Below are 17,638 nucleotides of genomic sequence, written 5' to 3'. Positions count from 1 at the left end.
AAGAGCACTGATAGGAGAGGGACAAGACTGGAGGCCAGAAAGCATTGGATCAATCACAACTTGTCTTTTTATAAAAGCAGGGGCTTTGGAACGAGAGGCTGGGAAATGGGAGGGGGAACATGGTGCCTGGGGCTGAAGGGGCGGCAGGAGCAAAGGCACAGAAGGAGCAAATGTCAGGGGGTTTCAGGGCAAGAGCGTGCGGTGCTCAAGTGTAAGTGCAGGGAGGACTACAGAGCGTGAGGTGCAGCGTGAAGGACCAGAATTCCAAGTTAGGCCCATGTAGGCTTCCTTGTGTAGGAAGCAGGGAGTCGTTGCCGCGGTTTGATCCGGGAAGTAGCACAGTCCCATCTGTGTGTGGATAATAACACCCCCAAACGTGAGTTTTCCCCTGCACAGCGTACTTTCACATTTCCACGTAACTGACCTCGTGCAAGGCACACCATGCCCCCATGTCGTCAGCATCTTTTGTGATTATTAATAATAGCTGCTCTGTACTAAGTGCCCAATATTTGCCTGGCACAGAGCCAGATAGGGCCCATACACACATTAGCTCAGGTAAACCATTTTTGTGGTATTTTTTATCCCAATTTTAGATGAAAACATTGAAACAGAAATGCGAATGACTCATCCAGGGACCTGCAGCTTCGTAATCACGGAGCTGGAACTCAGAGGGGGCGGGGCCGTTCTCTGGGTCAGGCCGGAGGGCGGAAGGGAGGGGCGCGCCCGACCCCCTCCCCGCCCCCCCCCGCCCCGCCCAGCAGCCCAGACCAACCCTTTTCAGCGCTAGACAGACTTGAACTCTGTGAAACGACAGACATGAAGGCACTGGCTCCGAAACACCACCTGGAATTTGCAAAACAAAAAAGATTAAAAGTCTACCTATCTCTAAGAGGTAAAATATCGACTTTCTTAACTCCGATTTATTAACTTTTTTCTTTATTATTTGCTGAAATTTTCGCTACATTTGAAGACCGTTTAAGGTTAGAATTTCTCACGTCACAGAATTGCCAGAGATGCACAAGGCCTTCCCGATGTCACAAGCAGTCCCAGAGTAAATAAGTAACACGACCAAATAATTTCCAAAGCACGATTATAAGAAGACCTTCACAGAACTTCAGGAGTTCTATGTGCATTTAGACGCGGCTGACACCAGCTGCCGACGGAGAAGTGTCCGGCTCTGCACTGTGGGCTTCAGAGAACCCCTGGGTCTCTCCGTTCAGGACAGATATTTAGAGGATGGTCTTTGAGCCCAGAAAGCAGAAAGGAGGGAGGGAAGAAGGGCTGGCGAGAAGGGGAGAGAGAGGGAGTGCCAGCTGTTTTGAAAAGTTTGGCTTGGACACGGCTGCTGCCCTCCGTGGCCGTTTGTATCTCTGCCAAATGGAAAGAAATGAGCTGCTAAAATATGGCTTCGTTCTCAGGTAAGGCAAGTACAAAATTGACTGTTCTTAGCTCCAGCGCAGGACGCCCTTGGCACTCAGACACCCGAAGCACTGGCGGGTAACCCCGCAACTGAACAGCAGCCCCACCCAGCAGCCGGGAGAGTGCAGCGCAGGGATTTGCGTTCCGAGTTCTTTCTCCCTGGCTGACAGCAGGGCAGCCGGGACTGGGCGTGGACTCGGTGCAACCTGGAGACTAAAGGAGACAAGAGAAGTAACGACTAAATGCCACACCAAGCCCTGGATCGGCTCCTCAGCGCAGAGGGAGCGGCGGGGTAGTCGTAATGGACGTTATCAGGGCCATCGGTGACCATCAGTGGGGGTCCAACCTGCTGCCCAAGGGCCTCCTGCAGCCCAGGGTGGCTAGGGTGGCTGCGAATGTGGCCCAACGCAAAACCGTAAATGTATTTAAAGCCTTTTTTCTTTGCTCATCAGTTTTCATAAGTGTTTGTGCATTTAATGTGTGGCCCAAGAAAAGTCTTCTTCTTCCAGTGTGACCCAGAGACGCCAGAGGTCGGACGCCCCTGGCTATAATTTATAATATTGCAGCAATGTGAGTTTCCTTATTTTGATGGAGAATACTGTGTCCTTGTTTCCCCGGAAAGTGCTCTGAACTATGAAGGGGGCGACTGGACCTGTTTGTTCCTATAGTGATAATAACACTAATGATGATAATGATGGTTCTTGTGGGAATGTGGACACCCTCTTGCTGGAGGCTGAGGACATGGTGAATACCTCTTTGTGTCCGAGGAGTCTCCCCAGAGCCTCCTGTCTCCACAACTGCCAGAAAGCAGACTCGGCAAGTCCTAATTCCTATCATAATATAACTTGTGGATGAGGAGAGTGCGTGGGGATGTTCCAGAATTTGAGGAGTGGTGGCCAAAAATTCAGCATTCAGGGCTGTAAAAGTAGGTATTCATTTGGCCCTAACAAGGCAGGGTTTGTCAGTGGCAGGAACTTTTCTGGGAGAGACAGAACAGGCCATCTTAGGTGGCATACTCTGTAAAGAAACAGCAATCTCAAAGTTATCATTTTTTATTTTTAGAGAGAGAAAGAAAAGAAGAAGGAAGGGGGGAAGAAAGACAGAGACATCAATTTGTTGTTCCATTTATTTCCACATTCATTGGTTGATTCTCATATGTGACTGAGGATCAAATCTGCAACCTAGGTGTTATTGGGGTGATGCTCTAACCAACTGAGCTACCTACCCAACCAGAGCCATCATTTAAATTGAAAAATCCTTGTTGACTCACCCTGCTTAAAGGAGTGCGACATAAGGCAACTAACCTTTAAGATCACCTATGGCCAATATAACAGTTCATTTTATGTGTCCACCTGACTAGGCTAAGGACACCCAGACAGCTTGCAGACATTGTTTCTGGGTGTGTCTATGAGGGTATTTCTAGAAGAGATTAGCATTTGAATTGGTGGACTGAGCAAAGATCTCCCCCACCAAAGTGTGTGGGCATCAGCCAATCCATTGAAGGACTTTGTAGAACAAAAAGGCAGCTGGGACATTTACCGTCTCCTGCCCTCAGACACCAGACTTTGGATGTGGACTGGAGCTACACCACTGGCTTCTCTGGGCCTCCAGCATGTAGACAGCAGGTCATGGGACATCTTAGACACCATATCACAAGAGTCAGTCCCCCATAACATATCTTTCTTTCCATACCCTATTGGCTCTGTGTCTCTGGAGAACCCTGGCTGAACAGCCAGGCATTGTTCTAAGTGCTTCATATACATATCATTTAATCCTGACAACCTCATTTCCAGATGAGGGGACAGAGGCTCAGAGCACTGAAGTAACTCACCCAAGTTCACACAGCCAGGGGAGAGGGGGACAAAAGAGTGTTCTAACCCAGCTATGTCAGACCTCTGGGGATTTAATGTACAGTGAAAAGCAAGAAGTGGTCAAATGTATAGTTGAGAAACAATAGCCTTCAAGTACCATGGCAGGGACCCAGAGAGTCCCTAGAAGGAATACAGCTGGGGTTGTACTTTTGACTTTGCAGACTGTCTAGAACTGAAGCTAGCAAACGGAGGCCACACAATGAGACAATGTGTCTCATTGGGAGAAAACAAACCCCACACGCTGGCTGAGGCTGCTTGGAGGACACCCAAGCAAACAGAGAAGATGAGAACTCGGGCAGGTCCTTTTGCTGTGAAAAACAGTGAGTACATTGTCAAAAGCACAAGGTCTCACTGTCCCACCTGCCTGTTCTCTGAGAGCTGGTGAGGTTCCCTCATCGCCAGGTCCCCAGCCAGGGGGTCAAGGATGTCAACCATGAGTAAGCTCTCCGTCATTTTATTATGTGGTCAGCACCTAACTCACTCACCTGTGTTCATCAGTACACTCAGCAAGCATTTATGGAGAGCCCACCGTGTGCCAGATGATGGGACAGATGTTGGTGCAAAGTGAAGCGAGACCTTGCCCAGGGCCTTTGTGTGTGTTTCGGGGTATGGGGCAGTAATTACACCAGGGAGAGTCAGACTTGAGTTGTGATGCTGTAAGAGCAATAGCTACACTCTACAAAGAACACACTGTTGCCAAGCATTTGCTAATCAGTGATACATGTAGACAGAGATCATTGCATAATGGTGCAATTAAATGTTATTAACATATCATTTAATATGTAAACTGCCCGACAGCACTCTCAGTTAGATGCTGTTATGATCCTTAATTTGCAAATGCAGCACTGAAAACTCGCTGAGTAAGCCTAGGTTATTTGCCCAAGGTCAACAACTGCCAACCAACGAAATGAAGACTTAAAAGCAGGGCCATTTCCTCCAAAGTAGGCCTAACACTATACATGTAGAGCTGAGAGAAAGCAAAGGGCAAAAGGGTATAGCTAGTATGCTGTTTTGTGTAAGAAATAAGAAAAAAAACATGCGGTATCATGTTTTTCTTTAAAAAAATATAACAAATCACGGGCAAGTCACCAGAAATCAGTATAAGATCCCCTTGGATCTGTAGCTCAGCTCTAAGCCATGTATATGGAGGGAGAACAGCAGGGTGGGGGCACAGGGCAGTGGGCACAGGAGAGACTGGAGCATCTTTTTGTGCCAGAAAGTAATGGAGTGCTCAAAATAATAGTGACGGGCAGACCAAAAAGACAGGAGTCATCAGACTGTACGCTCTTTATTTATTGTCATTCTCAAGCTGCCAAATCTGGGACACTTTGAGGATCATAAGAACTAAGGACAGTAAAAACTTGTAATTTATTGAATAAATAAGAGTCTGTGAGTTCATGCTGTTAGTAAATAGATAATAGAGCAATCAAGTAAGTAATAAACAGGGAGAAAGGAGAGCTCTTTCTTGTGATATAAGCGGAACGCCAAGGACCAATAGGGAAGGAGGGGTGGAGTTGGGGAAAAGTCACCGTTTTACAAACATCGTGGCAAAGTGCAGTTGAAGCAAGAATCATCCACAGGTTCTAAAAATAGGAAGAAAAGTTTTGAGACACAAAACAATTACACGGTTACACAGTGCCTCCCACAGATTGCTAATTAGTTGTTAGGGGGAAATAATGATTTTACAGTAAAGAAACTGGACAACATTGTGGCCGGGTCCTCAGTGTTAGCCTTACACCGAGGGACAGACGGGTACTGACCTCACCAGTGAGGGGCGGACGGGTACTGTGCACCTCTAGAAGGGAGACCCAGTAGAACAAGTGACCTAAGAGGTACATACCATGTAAATCTAATATTGAGAAAACATTAGACAAAGTCTAAAAAATTTCTATAAAATAACTGGACTCTGTTCTTTAAGAATGTCAATATGAAGACAGACAAAGAAGGGCTGGGGATTTGTTTTATTTATTAAAAGGAACTACAGAGACATGATAATTAAATGTAATACTGAATCCTGAACTGGAGGGAGGGAAATGCTGTAAATAATACCATAGGGACCGCCGACATTGTCGAAGTCCGTGATTAGGTCATGTGTGTGGACTATACCTGTAGAAAGCATTGCATAGACGCCAAGTCCCTGACTGTGGCACCTGCCTGTGGTTTTGTAAGAGAATGTCGTCTGTTCTTAGGAAGCACACCCTTCAATGCTGAGGGCGTGTGCTCTGGCAACTGCTTCAAATCCTTAAGAAAAATTGTGTGTGCATGGGGGGTAGCGGTTGTAAACAGAGAGAGAACCTAGGGAAAGACAGAGAATACTAAAATGTAGAGGAAATTTTAAATTGATGAACCTAATAAAGGATATCATGGGAGTTGTCTGCTACTTTTGCAACTTTTCCATAAAGTTAAAATAACTTCAAAATAAAAAGTTAACAATAATAGAGGCAGTTCCTTTTGCCTTGAAGGGAACAAACCTGTGGTCTGTGGAGAGATTATGCCCTGAGGTCACAGTCTGCGGGTCAAGCCCAGACAAGGTGCGTGGCCCCAGCCACGCTCAGCGGCCCACTTCCTGTCCTGCCTCACTCCCTCCTTGACAGAGTTCTCCTGAGTCACCACACCCTGAGCACCCAAACTTGTGGCTCAGGCCCTGTTTCTAAGGACTCTATCCACAACCTCTGTTCTGACCAGCGCCTCCCACCCTGCCTTCTGCATGCCCCTTGCTCCTGCAGCAGCTGAATGATGAGCCCCAACACCTCATCCTAATCCCAGGAGGCTGTGACTGCTGACTTCCATCGCCAACGGGGCTTTGCAGATGTGATCCAGTTAAGGATTTGGAGGTGGGGATAGCCCTGGGCTGTCTGGTGGGCCGGGTGTAAGGGCTGGAGTCCTTATAAAAAAGGAGGCAGAGAAGCAAACGGGATCCGGAACCAGGTTACTCGGTGTGGCTGGTACTCGCGCCATCTGCCAGCCACTGGGATCAAGTGTGAATGAATGGAACAGAGAAAGTGTGCTCTCAGGAGGGAGGGAAGCAGGACAGGAGGCGGTGTGACAACAGGAGCGAAGACCGGAGCAACGGGCTCCGCAGATGGAGGAAGGGGCCACAGGACACGGACAGGGCAGCGTGCAGACTTCCTCCCACCAGAACGTAGTAAGCTCCGTGGTGGCGAGGGCGTGGGTCTGCTTCTCTCTGTTCAAACACCACGTGCTCCATGAGGCCTTCACTGCCCTCTTCCTGTCGAAGCTGTCTCCGAACCTCAGAGCATACGCTTTCTGTTCCATTTATTCATACTTAATCCCAGGGGCTGGCATGTGGTTCGAGCACAGACTGCAACCAAATAACCCGGTCCTGGGTCCCGACGTCATCACTTACTCAGTGTGAGACTCGGGCAGAGGGCAAGCATGTGAATGAAACAGGACCCGGGGCAAACTGCTCCGCACGTGGCAGAGGTCCTATACATGTCAGTCCTTGCAGTAGGCACCTGACACATGCTGCTGAGAATATAATTTCTGCCTTGCGGTGTCTCCTTTGATGCTTTGTGTCTCTGTTCCTTTCTTATAGCCTTTCCCCTCACCAGATTGGAGTTTCCAGAGGAGAGAACCTGGACCTCAAACACCCCAGGGTCCTCGTGGCACCCAGCAGGATGCAGGAGGTGTACCTGGTGCTCACAGAGGCAGGTGGGATGCTTCCTACGCAAGGTAGCCGGAGTCAGGGTGGGGGCCAGGAAGCTGCATGGGTCTGGGCAAATCAGCCCTCTATGCCCACTGCTTCGGAAAGGGGACCCTGCGGAACCTGGACTAGCTGAGGTCACAGGGGTATCCCTCATGTGGCAGAACCTCACCTTTCCGAACTTAGAGCCCTGCAGCAGCTCAAATGCCTGCGCCACGAAGTCCTTTCTCTCTTTATTCTCCATTTACCAGATGTTCCCAGATCTGTGCTCTTGTCCGCAAATCCCTTCACGGACTTCAAATACCACAACAACCACCCCCAGCTAGTCAAAAAATTTTAACTTTCTAATGATTGACATGAAGAGAAGAAAGATAAAGCCACCAGCTGTGGGTAGAAAAAAATCTAACTTCAATTCTGTGTTACAGAGCAAGCCAGCACTGTAGTTCTGTATCACAGTGCAATGCCTGGCGTGAAGGAGTCACAAGCTCTCCAAATACCTGCGCAGGCATCAAACCTGAGACCACTCTGGAGCTCATATCCCTAACTCATGTTTAAAACGTATAATCACAACAATGATGGTGGGCATTTGGGGGAACTGACTGGGCATCTCTCACTGTGCAGTGCATTTTGCATAAATCAGCTAAGCCCCCCACACCAGAGCTCCGTGAGGTATTATATGCTCCTACCCTCACTTTGCGGATGACCTCACCAAGGCTGAGACATGAAAAATCCGGTCTTGAGTTTGTGATTGTAGCTGTCACACGTGCTGCACAGACTGTGGCAGTGATTATTTTAGCTGGATTTTTTTCTACAAAGCCTGGTGTTCCTGGCCTGACATGGGAGCTGGCAAAGGTGGGAAAGAGGGGGCAGATGGGCCCATGCTGGATGTCCAGCAGCTTTAATGGGCTCACTCCAGACCAGGAGAGGCAGGGTCACGGAAGGAGCCAAGTTCAACACTGGGAGGTTCCTGAAGGCTGGGCAGCAGAGGGCTGAAGTTGTAACCCAGTTGGGGTGGCATTGTCTGAGAAGGATGGCAGGTGATGCTACCCATTCTGGCCAATGACACCAGTCTTTCGGGCTGCTTCTAACAATCACCAGCTCTCATGGTGTCTCCTGCCCAGCAACGACCTTCAAGCCACCTCTTATCATCTGACAGTTAGTGACGTTTTCCAGGGTGTGTTAGTTTTTGATCACTGCTATAACAAACGACCACACACTCAGTGGTTTATATATAACACAAATTTATTATCTTAAGTTTTGGAGGCCAAAAGTATAAAAATGGGTCTTATAGACCAAATGAAGGCCTGACTACCTCTGTGTTATGTGTGGAAGCTCTACGAGAAAAATCCATTCCCTTACTTTCCCAGCTTCTTGAAGCTGGCCTCACTCCTGGGCTCACAGCCCTGGATTGCATCTTCAAAGCCTATGGCACAGCATCTTCCAGCCTCTCCAAGTCTCCTCCATGATCACGTGCCTCTTTCACCGTGACCCTCCCACCTCCTTCTTACAAAGACCTCTAGTGATTACATTGGGCCCATGCAATGTGGGATAATCTTCCCATCTCAGCATCTTTAACATAATCACACCTGCAAGGCCCACTTTCCCGTGTGAGGTAAGATAGTCCAGGTTCCAGATATCTGACACGGCTGTGTTTGGTGGTGGTGGAGGGGCAGAGGCATTATTAGTGTGTCACACGAAGGAAGCAGCAAGAGCTCAGCAGATATATTTTTACTTTGAGCTGGCCCTCCTGCTCATCATGGTACAGTGGGGAGGCCATGGGCATTGGAGCCAGGAAGATGTGAGATCTGATTTCCAGCTGCAGGGTTTACGTGGTCTTGGGCAAGTTACTTTACTTGATTTCTCTGCGCTTCAGTGCCCTCTTGTAGAAATAACTATAGTGCTTAACTCCTAGTGTTACTGTGTGGCTCAGAGATGATGCATACATACAACTAAGTTAACACTTAATGGGCCGTCGTCATCGTCAGGCCGATGTTGTTAAGCAGCTCCTGTGAGTGTACTGATGGAGACGCTAACTCCACATGACTTGAGGCAGGATGGCTCCCTCCTTGGGCCTTGTGGAATGCCAAGGTAGTGTTTCTTCCCTGGAAGACAGGCAAGTAGGACAGCAGGATGGAGGTCAGGAGCTGTTCTGCAAGTCTCAGGATATAGTCAGACTCTCTGGTCATCAGCTGGCAGGTCTACCCTGATGCAGTTGGCAGTTTCTTCGCAGGTGGCAACTCCTGGGTGTGGCCTCACTGAGGACTTCACAGACAGTGCTGACAGCTCAGGGACCTCCTCTTCCCCAAGTTGTTCCCCATGTAGGGGAAACAGGGGTTGGGCCAAGAAGATGGCTGATGGCAAACTTCTTTTCCATGCATGGAACAAATGGGAAAAGCCAATGGTTTACACATAGTCCTTTGAGTTGCAGTGATCAGCACTTCCAGAGAAGTCCACATGGTGCTGAATGACTATAGTCATGGCTGGGAAATTGGTCTCCAGGTACCACTTCTTCCATTTTGCAGATGAGGGCAACTGGGAGCCAGGCCCCCTGTCGCTGGAACAGAAGAGAAGCCTTCTCTCCTCACCTCCTAGGTCTGAAATGAGCTGGAAGGTTTGGAACTGGCCTAATGTTTTTCTATGTATTTCTTTTGTGTTTAAAAACAGAGCTCCCAAAGAGCGAGATCTAGTCCCTCAAAAGTGGCAAATTGTCCTGTAGCCCCCACTTGAGCAGGCAGGGCAGCCCCTAGAGAGTCCCCAACGTTGCAGCCACCCCACCCAGAGAAGCATGTGACCAGGGTACTGTGAGTGAAGTCACCACAATCCCTTTGGGGAGCTATGATCACAGATCTGGGAACTGTGGTCATGGGAATAACCGTAAGGTCCAGGAGTTGGGGTCAGTGCATGCAAGGATGGAGAGATTAGGAGAGACTGTACTCTTATAACTGCATAGAGAATTCCCTGACTATTTAAGAAATATTGCCCTACTACCAGATTCATTTGTGTAAAGTTCACTCTTCTGTTCATTTTTAATAAGCTCTTCAATACTTACTGAGCATCCTTTATACGCCAGGTACTGCATTGGGTTCTGGTCACGTAGGAGTGAGCAAGACACCCAGGTCATTGGTGCCTCAGAGGAAAAGACTCAGTGCCCCGGGGCTGCAGCACCCGCACAGCCAGGGGATCTCACTGTCCATCTTCCCCGAGCGGAGATGTTTGCACGGGCACTAGTGAGTTTCTGTGCCTTTGCTCACCTCATTCTCACCACCCTTCCCCACAACTTCTCTGTGATAAAATCACCTTCATCCTGAAGTCCTGTCACAAAGCCCCCTTCTCCTTAAGGCCTCCAGCTTGCTGTCAGAACTATTCATCAATTTCTCTCCCTCTTTCTCCTCTCCTGCATCTACCTTTCTCCCACATCTTTCCTCCCTCACCTCTTTTTCTCTCTCTGTACACAGACACAGACACACATACACATGTGGTGCAGCCCTAGGAAAGAGTGTAGGAGCCCCAGAACAGGAGTACCAAGAGATTATGAAATATGAAAAGCCCAAGATTGTAATGTTCCTCCCCACCACCAATTGTTTTTCACAGGACATGCTATGCTCCATCGAACCAGCAGAGGGCGGGCTCGGATGGCCGAAGCATCCCAGCCTTGCAGATAAACATCATCTGAGCCTTGGATCTACAGAAATGATGGATTTCTTACAAGAGAAGAAAAACCACCAGGACTGAAAGCTTTTTCCAAATTATCCCACCTGTATCCACATCTCCTGTCCTGTTTCTTATAGGGTTATCAATAATATAGTTGCTCTTTAATAGATGGATAACGGAAGGAAATGTTTTCATGAACCAACTTCCTTTTTCAGTGTACAGATTCTGAAGCCTGAAGCCTAAGCAGTGAACTAGCTGGTAGCAAGGCAAGAAAGCTGTGGTTATATCTTTAATTTAAAAAATTCGAACTAAAAGGCACCTTTTAAAAATCATTATTTTACTGAGGACTAGAAAAATTTAGTTGGCAACACCTCGTAGCTCAGGGCAGGTGTGTGATACTTGGTGGTGAATGATGCCGATGATGTTAGCAGCTAACATTTACTGAGTGCTTACTTTTCGACATGCATTGTGCTAAGTGTTTTACATGTTATTGAATCTGTAATAGGTGCTTTTAAGAGTGTCATCCTGCAGAGACTACTTTCCAAAGATTGCCCTCAGATGGAAAGAGCTGCCTCATCTCAGTCACACTCCTTACAGGAAGGGGGCAGCTTCCTTCCAGTGATGGGTCAATGTAGGAAACTCCAGCATTTCAAGGCAATTTAAGGCCCCACCCCCGGGATTCACACTGTCCTGCAGGATTGGCTGAGGCCTTTGTCAAGACTGGATTGAAGCTCAGCTTCTCTTGTGTCCAAACCTACTTCCTTCCCTCTCTACTGTTCAACTCCAAAGCACTCGGTAATTAACTTCCTGCCGCTAATCTTCACCTCAGAATCTCTTTCTTGGAGATTCCAATCTATAACAATACTATTATGAAGATTAAATGAAGTTGTCCACCTGAAGTGCTTTGCCTACGGCCTGACAGAGAGCAGATATTCAAACAATGGGATTAATTATCATTAGCCACCTACCCAAAAAGGTAGGTACTATTGTTGTCCCCATTTTACAGATGAAAAAATTGAACTTTAGAAAGGTAAAATAACTCACCCAAGATCACTCTGTAGTGAAATTCAAGATGGATTTCAAGTCCAGGAATGGCTAACTCTAAGACTCTGCCCATCCTTAAGGCCCTCCTGTTTCCTTTCAGATCACCTGTCTGGAGACGGTCTCCAAGGCAGTATTTGCAGGAAGGCTCATGGCAGGTGGAGACTTGGTTTTTGAACCCAAGTTCAGGACCATCCAGGTTGGTCAAGAGCTACAGCGAAGTGCCAGCTATACCCAAATGGGACCGGAAAACAGTGAGGAACAACTGAAACATGAAGGTCCTGGGAGAAAACTGACTGTGTCAGGAGAAGCATTTCACAGCCCCAGAGGCAAATGTGAAGGAGTCGGGGAGAGGTTCAGGGAGTATTCCCTGCAAAGGCTTGGAGCACACCGTTATGGAAGCACCTAAAAAAGTGAAATGTCCCTGACACCCACTGTTTAAAAAAAAACTGAACTACGAATCAAATTCCATTCCCCATATGACATTTATTGTTACAGTGTAACGATGTTACCTACATGCTCCCTGTCTTCAAGGAGCTCGTCGTTGTCCAGTGTGCTGGGAGTGGAAAGGATGCAGGCACACAGAACAAAGAACTAAGCACAACACGACACCGCTGCACTGAGTGAGTGCAAAGTCTAAACTGCTGCAGAAGGCATGGTTAGCTCTGCCCAGGAGGACTCTGGGAGGTGACACTGGAACAGGGCCTTGGGGTACCAGGGCTGTTTGCAGTCAAGGATAATTTTAAAAGGCTAGATTGTTTTCTAAGGGGAAGGAAGAATGCATGCTACAAACCAATTTTCTTCAGGGTGTGGAGAGCCCTCCAGAGGAATAATCCCTGGATTGTCTTATAGTGGACCACAGGCACTTGGTGTTTTCCATATTTCAACAACTGGGGGAAATCATTGTAAATCCAAGCTCTTCACCCTTTGAAAAGCTTGTCATGGGGCAAAAGAAATGGTCCTTTGAATTTGTTTGTCATAAAACCCCAGCAGGAGCCACATGCGCATGGGAAGGCAGCTGGGGTTCAGCGGAGCTGCACACAGGAAACAGATGTTCTGCTGTATTTGGAGAGCTTGACCATTCCTGAGAGACCGCTCCATCATTTCTGAGCCCTGTCCCCCCAAGACTTAAAGGACGGCCCGTCTGCAAGCTCGAGCAGCAGCACTGTGTCTAGACCACAGGAATTGTATCCTCAGACTCGGACACGGGGCCACTCGAAACCAGAGTGGGAAGGTAGCTTCATGCTGATAGCAGTTACCATCCAGATGTTCTGAAGCAGGGGATCCACCCCAGCTGCTTCAGAAGAAGACCCTCCCGGTTCCCAGTGCGGCCTCACAGATGGCAGCTCTGCACTTGGAAACACGGGCTGCCAGGATGAAGTCATGTCTCCCAGCAGCCACGGTCTCCTTGTTTTTACTGAATGTCCATGTGATGCGCGGATGCGCCCGGGACGGACCCGGTCACTCGTGGTGGAGGCAACTGGGCCTGGGCTTTGGGAGGGGACATTTTTGGGAATTACAAGGAAGTAGAAATGACACGTTCTGCCCATCTCTCTGTTCATAACTAGCTGCAGTTAGTTAAGTGGCCATCCGTCACTCAGACAAAATCGGTGTGGGGAGTGGGCACCACCCCTCACTGCTGACACAGCAGTGGTGAGTCATCGCCGAGGCCCAGTCAGCTCCTCCTGTGCCTGTCACACCAGGCCCCTGAGCCCCAGCGGTCCGGGCAGTTTGGGCCCCTTCTGCTCGAACTCTGGGGAACCGCCAGAGGGCTCCACCTGTCACTGGAAGCTAATGCATCAGACGTGTTAAAACCCGGGCGAGACCCTCCGGGAATAGGAGTCTCCCTTCCCCTGTGAGTCTTCTTCTGACACACAGGGGTTCTGCCCATGAGAATTATTGGGAAAACTTTTTTTAAAAATGCCAGTGCCAAGGACCCCACCCCTGAGATTCAAATTTAATTGCTCTGGCGTGGGGCCTGGGAAACCCTCTATTTTTTTAAAGTGCCTCAGATGAGTCTAATGGGTGGTAAAGTTAAGAAGCATTGCCCTGGAATCTCATACTTTTGCATAAAGCATATTTTTTAATCCAGTTTTATGCCAGAACGAAAGTTTACATCAGTTGTTGGTAAAACCACCGAAAAGGCATTATTAATAATAAATGATTAAAGTGTAGTGGCTAGCAGTCTATAGTTTACTAACCTCAGAATGGTTGTAGGCTCGGTAAAGGAAGTAGTCAACCAGTAAGCAGGTTGTAGGCAGCAGAGCTTGGTCTAAAACGCCCAGTTTTTCTAATTATTTGAGCTCAGCCCCTTCCACTGTTTCTCCCTGGCTTCTAAATTACTCACCTGTTTTCAGTTATCAGGCTATTTGAGGCCTGTGAGACATTTACAGCTGGCCCTCCCCCACTAGACTGAACTGGAACATTGAGGTAATTATCTGAGTAATTCAGACAATGCCAGTTTATTTTTCCTGAATTACCTGTATAATTACCTCAAGCCTAATAAGGTGGAAAAAAGCCAGAGCCATATGCTGATGGTTTTATTGCCCCCTTAACAATGCATTCTTGTATGGAAAGTCCTGATTGGAAGGAAGAAGCTGTCAAAGCTTGAGTCTTCCCCATTGGCCACGGATAGCTGGATAGCCGGATAGGCGTTAGTCCCCTGGACAAGATAGCGGTGTGTGATGGCCTGTGAACTCCTGAGGCTGTGACGGGGCCTCCAGGCTGAGGAGCACAGCTGCCCTGGATCTCTGACCAGTTCTCTGCGGCTCTGGGAGTTGTCACCTCAGCTGATGAAGTGACAAAGGGGAAGGCTTCTGGGCACTGGAGTTTTGTTTCTGCTTTCCTACCTTTCTTTCTTAAACTACGTAACTAAACATCCTGCCCTACTTTCTGTTCTTCTGGGCTGGACCTGGCCTGATCCATTAAACGGAGCAAGTTCTGCGTGCAGCAAGGCCTGGCCTTTCACACCAAGGCTCAAGGCCAGAAACTGGAGAGCCGCTCCTGGTCACAGGAGCTCCTTGCTTTCTGCAGTTGCCTCGCCCTGCCCTGTGACAATGACCCAGTGTCTTGGAGAAAGAGGTGTCTGTCCTACTGGCTAAGGGGCATTCCTCCTCCTGGGCAGTTGACCATCTCCGTGGAACCGAGTTTTATCAGTCATTCCCTCTCTTTCACCTCTCTTCAAGCTCTGCCATCTGACGCTGGCTGCTTCCGTTCTGCCTACAGATGGGGTTCAACCTTTGCCATGCCTGTCAGTAGAAAACAAGGAAGCAAGTGGGGTTGGGTTGGGGGCAGGCCATAGACAGGACTTGATGGGGTGATAGCATTAGGAGAGAGGAGGAAGGAAAAACAGGCCTGAAAATGAAGCCAGGTCAGATACACTCAGATCAATGCAATAACGAGAAAGCCACGGGAGTCGAAAGTTTCAAAGAATGTGACTGTAGTGTGAAAGCACAGGTTCGCATGGAGCTCTGGCTCCTCAATCTTCTGGCTGTCTTTAAAACGGGGATATTACTGACACCCTCCTTCTAAGGTATTATGAGGTTGAAATGGTTTACTGATATTACTATTAATTCTCACTATGATTACTAGTCTCATTACTGTTATCACTATTTAATTAACAATTACTATTATTATTCCAAAAAGGGGAGGGTTGGCCAGCAATGTTGAATGCCTCTCTGGAAGCAGAATGGAAGTGTTCGTGGGGATCTTCTAGTCCTGTCCTTTAAACGTTTGAGACCTCTTCCCATGATAAGAAAAGTGGTCTAGCCCTGGCTGGTGTAGCTCAGTGGATTGAGCGCTGGCTGGGAACCAAAGTGTCCCAGGTTCGATTCCCAGCCAGGATACATTCCTGGGTTGCAGGCCATAACCCCCAGCAACCGCACATTGATGTTTCTCTCTCTCTATCTCCCTCCCTTCCCTCCCTAAAAATAAATAAAAATTAAAATTAAAAATTAAAAAAAAAGAAAAGTGGTCTACATAGTGGTCAAAAATACATATTTATGTATATAATGCCCCTAAAATTCAAGTTCACCCTGAACCTTAGAACACAAGCTTACTTGGAAATAGGGCCTTTGCAAGTGTAGTTTACATAAGATTGAGATGATACCATACTGGCTTACGGTGGACCCTAAACCCAATGAATGTATCCCTTTAAGAGGTAAAAACAGAGCCCACCAAGAAGGCAAAGCAAAGACGGAAGCAGAGATGAAAGTCATGTGAGTGTCAGCTGAGGAGCACCAGAAGCCTCCAGAAGCTGAATGCATCCGGCAAGGCTTCTCCCCCCCAGCTTTCTGAGACAGCCCGGCCCTGAACACCTGCGTTTCAGACTTCCAGCGCCCAGAACTGTGAGGGAGTAGATTTCCATTGTTTTTAAGACACCTGGTTGGTGGTAATTTATTAGGGCAGCCCTAGGAAACTCATACATGTACTTATCATGTATTTTGATGCAAAGCTTCACAAAGTATCGTTACTATGTGGGATGCACTTTGTTACCTTCTAGTAATACTAGTTGTGACCCACTAAACTGATTTCATGGCCCATCAACCATCACCACAGCTGGGAAAAAAAACAGTTCTACTTCGTGTCTCACTGAGGATGACTGTTGACGGACAAAAGATATTTGGATTTGGTGATTGAGTCAATGCTGGATCCTCATTAAATAAATGCAAATGTAAAGAAAAAAAAGAGTCAATATCAACTCTGAAGGAAATGATTAGAGCAGTAGGAGCCACTAGTGAGGGTTGGGGTTTGGTCATTCTAACAAAGGCCCAAAGTAGCAGTGGTTTAAACAAGATCAAAATCATTCCCCTTATTAACAAATAATTTTTAGTAAGAGGTAAAGTCTCAACTCTCATAACAATATAAACAAATACATCTCAAAGATTGTAACTCATTAACTAGTGAATGAACGAATAAGATGTTACTTTCCAGTTCAATGGAGAATTCAAAGTATCACACTTCTACAGGCCAGTCAGGAATGCTGAAATGAATTTAAAAATAGATATAAAACTAGCTTTTTCCATGAGGCAGGAGTGCTGGAGCAAAGGGGGGGCGGGATCATTGTATTTCTCTGGACAGAATTTGTGTGTGGAAAAGAAAGACTCATTTGCACCTCTGGCAGTTACCTAAGTGTGTGAAGTTGTGAAATAGTTCAGAAACGTGACTGGTAGAAGTCATTGGGCTGGGTAAGATCTTCAGAAAACCTATGGATGTTATAATTGCTCATTTCAAATTCCTTCAGTTTTTCCTGACACTCTCATATCATAATGAGCGTGAAGTATCCTAGAAGTACTGTGGTAGCTCTCAGTGCAGTGGGGCCAGCTCTTTCCACCTTATTTATCCCCCCTCCACCCTTAGGGGGACACTTTCTTCTGCATAGGCCAAAAGGGCCCATCAATGCCACAACCACATTCCTATCAACAGGAAGAGGGGAAAGGGGAAGGTCATCCCCTTTCCCTTTAAGGGTATAACCTAGAGGTTGCATGTATCACTTCTGATCATGTTCTGTTGGCCAGAACTCAAGTCTTATGTCCATTCCTTGCTGCAAGGGAAGCTGGCAGATGGAGATTTTATTCCATATGGCCACATGTCTGGCTCAAAACTGAGGGCTCTCTTCTTAAAAAAAGCACAGAGAGAACAGATATTAGAGGATAATTAGTAGTCTTAGTGGGCTAAACCAGGAGCCTGAGTTTAAGAATTAGTAAATAATAAAGAAGTGAAGACAGAACACTTGATGATCTTTTGAGAAGTTTGGCAACGGAGAGAAGGAAAGGCAGGCCAGGGATGGAAAGGGAAGTCAGACGAACAAGGAAGGACTAACCTTTCCTGGGCATCTTGAATTTGGAAGCTCGCAGGATGAATGCCACCTTCTCCGTGCAGCCTGACCTAATCACAGGGGCTAAAAACCTCGTTCTCCCCTAAACTCCTGAATCCCTTGATGTATGTTTTTCTCCATCATCGCTATTTCTGTCCATGGCTTATCTCCCCTGTA

This window comes from Phyllostomus discolor, chromosome 6 (genome assembly GCF_004126475.2).
Source record: "Phyllostomus discolor isolate MPI-MPIP mPhyDis1 chromosome 6, mPhyDis1.pri.v3, whole genome shotgun sequence".
Taxonomy (NCBI): Eukaryota; Metazoa; Chordata; class Mammalia; order Chiroptera; family Phyllostomidae; genus Phyllostomus; species Phyllostomus discolor.
This window is presented reverse-complemented; position numbering follows the sequence as displayed.